Here is a 9017-nt window from a genome sequence, read left to right as displayed (position 1 = left end):
GGGAGGCTGAGCGATGACCTCAGCTGGGCATGAGGGCAGAGCGACGACCTCAGCTGGGCATGAGGGCAGAGCGACGTCCTCGGCGGAGCAGGGAAACAGAGCACTGTACTTGGCGGAGCAGGGAAACAGAGCACTGTACTCGGCGGAGCAGGAAGGCAGAGCGACGTCCTCGTTGAAACATGAAGGCAGAGCGACGTCCTCGGCGGAGCAGGGAAACAGAGCACTGTACTCGGCGGAGCAGGGAAAGAGAGCACTGTACTCGGCGGAGCAAGGAAGCAGGGCGACGTCCTCGTCGAAGCATGAAAGCGGAGTGACGTCCCCAGCTGAACTGAGAGGCAGAGCGAAGTCCCCTGTAAGGCCAGGGAGAGGAGCGTGGGTCTCCGTGCGGCCAGGGAGAGGAGCGTGGGTCTCCGTGCGGCCAGGGAGAGGAGCGTGGGTCTCTGTGCGGCCAGGGAGAGGAGCATGGGTCTCCTCGAAGCAGAAGGGGGGAACGCTATTTGCCATGGAGCAGGGGGGCTGAGCAACGACCTCAGCTGAACAGGCGGGCTGAGCGATGACCTCAGCTGAACAGGCGGGCTGAGCGACGACCTCAGCTGAACAGGCGGGCTGAGCGACGACCTCAGCTGAACAGGCGGGCTGAGCGACGATGTCAGCTGAAGAGGGAGGCTGAGCGACGTCCACAGCTGAACAGGGAGGCTGAGCGACGTCCACAGCTGAACAGGGAGGCTGAGTGACGTCCACAGCTGAACAGGGAGACTGAGGCTCTGAGGTCACTAGGTGAACCTTGGGCATGGGCGGAGCTTGGCTGGCCGTGTCGGTGGACTGGGGCGTGAGCAGAACTTGGCTGTGCGTGTCGGCAGACTGGGGCGTGAGCAGAGCTTGGCGGGGCGTGTCGGCAGACTGGGGCGTGAGCAGAGCTTGGCGGTGCGTGTCGGCAGACGGGGGCGTGAGCAGAGCTTGGCTGGGCGTGTCGGCAGACGGGGGCGTGAGCAGAGCTTGGCTGGGCGTGTTGGCAGACGGGGGCGTGAGCAGAGCTTGGCGGGGCGTGTCGGCAGACGGGGGCGTGAGCAGAGCTTGGCTGGGCGTGTCGGCAGACTGTGGCGTGAGCAGAGCTTGGCTGGGCGTGTCGGCAAACTGGGGCATGAGCAGAACTTGGCTGGGCGTGTCAGTGGGTTGAACTGGGGCGACCGGGTCGGTAGACTTGGGCGTGAGCCGCACTTGGTCCTTAGGCTGAGATATTAGCAGAGCTTGGGCCTCAGAGCCTGGAGGCTTGGCTTGGGTGTCAGAGCCTGGAGGCTTGGCTTGGGCATCAGAGCCTGGAGGCTTGGCTTGGACCTCAGGGACGTGAGACTTGACCTGGACCTTCCTGACTGGAGGCTGGACCTGGAGCTCAGGGATTGGAAGCTGGACCTGGAGCTCAGGGACTGGAGGCTGGACCTGGAGCTCAGGGACTGGAGGCTGGACCTGGAGCTCAGGGACTGGAGGCTGGACCTGGAGCTCAGGGACTGGAGGCTTGACCTGGATCTCAGGGACGTGAGACTTGACTTGGATCTCAGGGACGTGAGACTTGACTTGGACTTGGACCTTTTGTTGGGGCTTGGCGGGTGAGCCCACCTCGTGGGGCTCAGGTTCGAGCTCTGAGGTCACCCTGTCGGTCCCGGGCTGGGTCTCTGCACGGGCTCTCCGGTGGAGTTTCTTATGCTCCCGCCAGCTGCTCTTGAAGCATTCCTGAGAGCAGAAGAAAGCTTCCTGGAGGCCCAGCTTCCTGCAAGTGGGACATTGAAGCTGAGTCTCTCTCCCGCAGCCCTCGGTCATACATCTCGGGGATTTCGCCCCCGTGTTGGCCGGAAACTGAAGTGGATCGCCGGTTACTGCCCTGTCCATCTCCTCATAATAGAGGTTGAATGGGGGGTCCACCTGGGGCTGTCCATTGACTCTCCACCCCAGTAAATCAAGACCACGAAGTTGTCCAGGCTGTGAAAACTCCTCCATAAACAGCTCTGTAAACTGAGTGACATCATGGAGGGCTGGCGACCCAGCACTCACCAGCTGCTCCGCCCAGTCACGGGCCGGGCCGCAAAACCTGGACACCAGGAACCCGATCCACTCTCTCTTAGTAGGCTTGGGAACCGCCAAGCTGCAGAAATACTCCTGGAGCTGAAGAGAAACTCCAGTGGGTAGCTCCCCAATCCCGCTGTCTCTGGCGGCAATTCAATGGCGTACCTTTGGGGAAATTGCATGGATGAAAAATGCGGCCAGTAATCCGAGCGTTCCCCGATGCGGTATTGTCCTACGATTTTCCTGGTTGCTGTGGCGTGCCCTCTCTCTAGTCCTCCTGCTGCATCCATGTTAGGGCAGAAGATTCTGTCACACATCGTGACGGAGCAGAGATAAGGCGGATGCAAGTGCAGGATAACAGTTGTTTATTTGTAGAGACAGGCAGGCAGACAAATCCAAAACGTGATCCAAAACGTAATCCATAAACATGCAAGAGGTCAGGCGGTTGGCAAACAGGCATACACGGGGCTAGGCAGGAATCTAGGTCGATAACCAAAACAAGACATGAACTAGAACGAGCGACTGGAAGCGGAGAATCCAGCACTAACTTATGACTATGACTATGACTATGACTATGACGCGAACTAAACTAACGCTAAACATTTACTTACGACTTATTAATCTTCCGCGTTGTGTGCTGGGAAGCGCGCGGTATATATGCGGACATGATTAGCGTGTAAACTGCTATCAGCTGGGAGCAATACAGACCCACGTGAATTCCCAGCCAATGACGGAACAGGGAGGAGACATGACAAACATAAACAAAACACACGTGTCCCAATGTCACTACGGTCGACAGCGGAAAAGCAGGTGCTCGCGCATTTGCGCTTAGAGCACACTGCTTCAAGGGGGAATCGTGACAGAGGGGAAAATGAGGAAACTGCATATATTAAAAGCTATTTTCATCCATCAGTTACTTTTAACCCTTTAACATCCTCACTAAGAAAAAAAAGCAATAGAAATTTGTTTTCTTTACATTTTTTTTTATTTCCATGGGGCAAGAACAACAAGCAATCAATCAATGTTTATTTTTTAACAGACCACACAGTTTTTTTTTTAGTATAGGCCTAGTATAGGTGACCTATGGCCTTTTTAGTATAGGCCATAAGTCACTTCTGTCACATTTCGTGACGTAACGAGATAGGACGGATGCAAACGCAGTTTGAACAGGTTTTATTTAAGAGAGGCACAGACAGGTAAATCCAAAACGTGATCCAAAAAACGTAATCCACAAACATGCAAGAGGTCAGGCGATTGGCAAACAAGCATACACGGGGCTAGGCAGGAATCAAGGTCGCGGTCACGGGATACAGGGTCGATATACCAAACATGAAACAAAAAATCGTGAAATACTGGGAGCGGAGAAACCAGCGTGGACTAAATCTAATGATTAACCTAACAAACTCTAATAAGGAACATGCTCTTCAGCACGCTGCTTAAAGGGGAAGTTGTGACAGAACCCCCCCCCAAGGGCACTTCTCCTGGAGTGCCATGAAACATCCATCTCCATTGGCGGCCCCGGCCCCCTGGGCAGAATGTCCCAAGCAGAGCCAGGAGACCGCACGGCATTCTTGGCGAAACAAAAAAGAAGAGCGATGTACACAGCAGAGCAGGAAAGCATAGTGACGTCCGTGGCGGAACAGGAAAGCGGAGCGATGTCCTCGGCTGAACAGGAAAGTGGAGCGACGTCCTCGGCTGAACAGGAAAGCGGAGCGACGTCCTCGGCTGAACAGGAAAGCGGAGCGACGTCCTCGGCTGAACAGGAAAGCATAGTGACGTCCTCAGCAGAACAGGAAAGCAGAGCGAGATCGTCGGCGGAGCAGGAAAGCAGAGCGACATGCTCCACTGAACAGGAAAGCTGAGTGACGTCCTCGGCTGAACCGGAAAGCAGAGAGACGTCCTCAGCTGAACAGGAAAGCGGAGCGACGTTCTCAGCAGAGCAGGAAAGCGGAGCGACGTCCTCGGCAGAACAGGAAAGCAGAGCGACGTCCTTGGCGGAGCAGGAAGGCAGAGCAGGCAGAGCAGGCAGGCAGAACAGGAAAGCAGAGCGACGTCCTTGGCAGAGCAGGAAGGCAGAGCAACGTCCGTGGCGGAGCAGGGAAACAGAACGACGTACTCAGCAGTGCAGGAAAGAGGAGAGATGTCCTCGACTGGACAGGAAAGCAGAGCAACGTACTCAGCAGAGCCTGCAGGCTGAATTTGGTTGTCTGTTTCAGCAAACTCGGGTGTGAGCAGAACTTGGTCGAACATGTTTTCTGACTCTGGTGTGAGCATATCTTGGTTGGTCAGATCAGCAGATGTAGCCATGAGTAGAGCTTGGTTGTATGTTTCAGCAAACTTAGGCGTGAGCATAACTTGGTTGGTCAGGTCATCAGACGTAGACATGAGCAGAGCTTGGTTGTTTGTTTCAGCAAACTTGGGCGTGAACATAACGTGGTCAGCCGTGTCGGTAGACTCGGGATTGAGCAGAACTTGGTCGGCCGTGTCGGTAGACTCGGGCTTGAGCAGAACTTGGTCGGCCGTGTCGATAGACTCTGGCTCGAGCAGAACTTGGTCGGCCTTGTCGGTAGACTCTGGCTCGAGCAGAACTTGGTCGGCAGACTCGGGCTCGAGCAGAACTAGGTCGGCCGTGTCGGTAGACTCTGGCTCGAGCAGAACTCGGTCGGCCGTGTCGGTAGACTCGGGCTCGAGCAGAACTCGGTCGGCCGTGTCGGTAGACTCGGGCTCGAGCAGAACTCGGTCGGCCTTGTCGGTAGAGTCGGGCTCGAGCAGAACTCGGTCGGCCTTGTCGGTAGACTCGGGCTTGAGCAGAACTTGGTCAGCCGTGTTAACAGACTCTTGGGACAGTAACTGGGCTTTACAGTGGATCTGTGGAGCTGAGACCCCCTCCTGAACCTCAGGCTGGAGCTCTGGTGCTGGGGCCTCCCTGTTGACCTCTAGCTGGAGCTCGGCAGGTGAGCCCACCTCGTGGGTCTCACGTTCGAGCTCTGAGGTCACCAGGTTAACCTCCGGCTGGGGCTCCGATGCTGGGGCCTCCCTGTTGACCTCTAGCTGGAGCTCGGCAGGTGAGCCCACCTTGTGGGTCTCAGGTTCGAGGTCTGAGGTCGCCAGGTTAACCTCCGGCTGGGGCTCTGCATGAGTTTGTCTGTAGTAGTGGGTAAACGGCAGGGCAGGTTTGCCTGCCAGACATACCCCCCCCAAAAGTTGTTCTAGCTCGACCCTCGCCTCCGGACTCCCGAACCGCATCATGAACTCCAGCACAAACTGTTCTACACTGTCCAGGTTCCTACAGTGCTTATCCAGTAGGAGCTGCACCCACTGACGGGCCGGTCCAAAGAACCAGGACCACATGAATCGGAGCCATTGCTTCTCCTCTGGCTTCGGGTCAAACAGGCTGGAGAAATAGAACTGACAGTCTACCTGAAAATATTCCGGGGCACTGAAAAATCCGTCAAATGGATCAGGAAGCACCATAAATGTCCGTTGTGGGAATTGGACTGAGTCCATAGCGGGGACGGTTGGCGTTGACTTCCGGGTTCTGCATTTTCTCCGTTCTCCTGCTGCATCCATGTTTAGGCAGAATATTCTGTTATGTTTTGTGACGTAACGGAGATAGGACGGATGCAAACGCAGTTTGAACAGGTTTTATTTAAGAGAGGCTCAGACAGGTAAATCCAAAACATGATCCAAAAAACTAAATCCACAAACATGCAAGAGGTCAGGCAATCGGCAAACAGGCATACACGGGGCTAGGCAGGAATCAAGGTCACGGTCACGGGATACAGGGTCGATATACCAAACATGAAACAAACAATCGCGAGATACTGGGAGCGGAGAAACCAGCGTGGACTAAATCTAATGATTAGCCTAACGAACTCTAACAAGGAACATGCTCTTCAGCATGCTGCTTAAAGGGGAAGTCGTGACAACTTCATGGTAAAAGTATAAATACATTTACCAGATACCAAAAACTTTTAGAAAAAGTTCAGTAAACACATACAGTATAGGATAAACACATTGTTCTATCCATTATTAGCTACCAGTGTAACACAATTAATAATTTTAATTGCATTGGGTTGTGAATACTATAGGGTGTGCACATAAGTCTAGATGCTTTTTTGTCTTTGCAGTAGAGTGGAATTGTTTGTTCCCCTCCTCAGTAATTTGAGCTTTATGTTATGAGAATATACAGAAAAAATGCACTAAGATGTTTATCCCTGTTTCACAGCACACAAGAACTAGAAAATTACAGCCAAAAGCAGCAAAGTGTGGCACTATTTTCCTGCGGCGGGGGCTAGAAGCTTATTCTTTTGAGTGCTCAAGTGCAACCATTTTACGTCATCGCTACAGAGTGCATTGCACATGTTACTTAATGGCGGCCTCCGTAGGTTAAAATATGTAATATTAGGATTTTTAAAGTAATGAACATATTTCATGTGTTTCTAACAACATATTTTAGTAGGAGAGGACAATTTTTTTGTGTTAAGGCCTACAAGTCTTCATAGTCAGGGTTCTTTTTAAGAAAATAGCATTCTTGACACTTTCATGCGGTATGTAGACCACTAATGAGAACATTTTCGGACCTAGCTAGTCACCCTGCTTGCTATGGCAAAGGAAACCTGTATCATTCAGGAATAGCATAATAAATGAATATAACAGACAAAACAAAACAAAAAAAATACATTAACCTGTTACACCAGCTCCGTTGTATAGGTTATGGCAATTGGCTAGGTAACAAAGAAAACACAACAACAAATAAACAAACAAAACTTATAGAAAAGTAACCCAAACCACAGGTGGTTGTACTGAATCTTTCTATTGTTTTATATACTATCCTTCTGAATTATATCTGAATTGACAACTACAGTAAAAACACAAATAGATATTTATCAGAGGTGAACTCGTCATCATGAATGAAATGCACTTCCTAAAGGTAAAAACTAGAAAATGTGGAAAGCACAGTGAACTACAACCAGGAATGCTATGTACAAGGAGTCTGGAAACTAGAAACTAGAGATTAGTAATCTGGGAACTTGAAACTATGAATGCTGTGATCAAGGGAGAAGTAATGCGGGATAAACAGAAGAAACAGGAACTGTGAAAACCAGGAAGTAAGACCGCATGTAACCAGAAGGCTGCGTTGTACGTAGCAGAACCTGATAGAGTGGAAAAAATAAACCGTATGAACTGGGAAATATAGCAGTATTAATAATAAGCAGGCAGTGGACATGGCAAGGATAAATATCCTGAAATTCCTAAATAGAAGAAGAATAGTAGAAGAAGACAAACAAAAACAATAGTGTTTCAGCACCATCAGTGCTTGACCCTTCAACTAAGATTGAGATTGAGAACCATATTCATTCTTCATTTTCTTTGCTCTACTGAAGCTGTAACCAGTGATGAGTTTTATTGTGGACATGTAAACTTCTCTGAGCCATTCTTGCTCCTTAAACATATAAAAATGTTTTAGGGGCATGAGTTATGTGTGTTTAATGGTTGAATCTACACCTTGCATGTATTGCTTAACCAGTATTCTTTACAAAAAATAACATTCATAAACCAAGTAGGTCTTATTTCCTGATTTAACATTGTTTCAGCATATACACCTTCTTTCTGTGTAAACTTGCACACCTTGCCACAGCTACTTCATTTTGTTTTATATGTGGACATTGAAGTTTCATCTGTGTGAATTTCAAAGTCAATGATTCTAAAAGCCATGCTCTGATACCAGTACTTTATTATCATTTAATTAAAAACAAACATATGTGGTATACTTATACATGTTTTATTTTATTAGTCATGGTGCAAGAAAAAACAGTATCAGACAGACTTCAGAGGTCTCTTCATTCAGCTCCTTGTCATTATGGGTTGCCTTTGCAATCCTTTCCATCCTTTCCAGGTCCGTGACCGTGACCATGACCATGACCATGTCCGTGACCATGACCATGACCCTGGCCCTTGCCTTGACCTTGGCCTGGTCCTTTTCCCTTGCCTTCACCCTTGCCTTCACCCTTGCCTTCACCGTGGCATTGTTTGCTCTTATCGCACTGCAGAAGAAATATACATGAGCATCATATTTTTAAAGCATATAATGCTATTGTTACATATGTATATAATATGTACAGTACACGTGCATATCATTAGCACATATGTCGGAAAGAAGAAAAGAAGTGTAGCTGTTACCTGAGGGGTTTTATCTTTCCATGTAAAAAGAGAAAACAGAGCACATATTTTAGACTGAATAAACAAAATTATCTTTTAGAAATGGTTACAGAACATAGAAAAAAAAGTATATATATATATATATATATATATATATATATATATAGGAAATATGTTCACCTGGGTTTGTATCTGCCATTGTTCTTCAGATTAACAGCACTAAAAGTGCATGAAAAAAAGACTGTTTAACTAAAATATGAAGCATGCATTTTGTTCTAATTTTGTGTTAATTTAATTGGACCATAGTTCTACAGTCCACATATATTCGTATATCACTAGCAACCAAATTTTTAAAACTTCTCTTGCTGAAATAATTGTTGTATTATGTCCTACCTGTTGCCTTGATAAGTCCACTTCTGAAGAAACTCTCTGCTCTGTCTGAATTTATGACGTAGGCACACCCTGGAGTTGCTGGACAGGTATAGACTGGTACAACATGTTAAGCAAGTGGAGAGAAAAATTAAGGACAACCCTAACTCCTAACACTGGACACCGGTTTGAAGAAGAGGAAGAACATCATTATATATTAAATTGTTGATGTTGCAAAGTTAGCTGTGGGCAATTTGTAAGAGAAAAGAGGAGAAAATGAGGAAATGGCATATATAAAAAGCTATTTTCATCCATCAGTTACTTTTAAGGATAATGTAAGTAAGGTAAATACTTAAAGAACTGCACAAAGAGGGTCTGTAAGCATTCATAAAAGACTCCCAAATGTTAAGAAATGATTGTCATGTATG

The 9017-nt window shown here is 48.7% G+C and overlaps 1 long non-coding RNA gene across 1 annotated transcript; it reads right to left on the bottom strand.

Annotated features, from left to right (window-relative positions):
- Positions 1-7777: 7777 nt before the first annotated feature.
- Positions 7778-8764, bottom strand: LOC128612785 (uncharacterized). Its single transcript, XR_008386801.1, has 4 exons — positions 8614-8764; positions 8401-8439; positions 8242-8255; positions 7778-8105 (listed from the first exon to the last, which is right to left on the bottom strand). It is a non-coding gene; the product is annotated as an uncharacterized LOC128612785 (long non-coding RNA).
- Between the last annotated feature and the right edge of the window lie 253 nt (positions 8765-9017).

The sequence above is a fragment of the Ictalurus furcatus genome, chromosome 9 (assembly GCF_023375685.1).
Source record: "Ictalurus furcatus strain D&B chromosome 9, Billie_1.0, whole genome shotgun sequence".
Lineage (NCBI taxonomy): Eukaryota > Metazoa > Chordata > Actinopteri > Siluriformes > Ictaluridae > Ictalurus > Ictalurus furcatus.
Note: the sequence above shows the minus strand (reverse complement) of the source record. Positions and strands in the feature narration are given on the sequence as shown.